General features: G+C 53.9%; 1 protein-coding gene across 2 annotated transcripts in view; it reads right to left on the reverse strand.

Annotated features, from left to right (window-relative positions):
* Window positions 1-462, reverse strand: part of KANK2 (KN motif and ankyrin repeat domains 2) — a 24,102-nt gene that overhangs the window by 9,314 nt on the left and 14,326 nt on the right. The gene's annotated exons all lie outside the window — the stretch shown is intronic.

Genomic DNA, 462 nt, shown 5'->3' on the forward strand with positions numbered 1-462 from the left:
GCCCCCCCCCCCCCCCCCCCGCAGTCTTGGTAGGAACCCGAATCTCCCAGGAACAAGCTGTGTGACCTCAGGTAAGTCACTTAACCTCCCTGCGCCTCAGAAGAATGACATTTCCTCCACCATGGCGTCGTTGTGCAGACTGAAGACAGTAATTTGGGGCGAAGGGGTTTAGAACAACGCCTGTATAGTGCTCGAGGGTCATTTGTTAATCCAAGAGAGTTGTAAACACTATTTCGATAAGATTAAAAAAAAAATTTCAGGGGCGCCTGGGTGGCGCAGTCGGTTAAGCGTCCGACTTCAGCCAGGTCACGATCTCGCGGTCCGTGAGTTCGAGCCCCGCGTCAGGCTCTGGGCTGATGGCTCGGAGCCTGGAGCCTGTTTCCGATTCTGTGTCTCCCTCTCTCTCTGCCCCTCCCCCGTTCATGCTCTGTCTCTCTCTGTCCCAAAAATAAATAAAAAACG

Source organism: Panthera uncia, chromosome A2 (genome assembly GCF_023721935.1).
Source record: "Panthera uncia isolate 11264 chromosome A2, Puncia_PCG_1.0, whole genome shotgun sequence".
Taxonomy (NCBI): domain Eukaryota; kingdom Metazoa; phylum Chordata; class Mammalia; order Carnivora; family Felidae; genus Panthera; species Panthera uncia.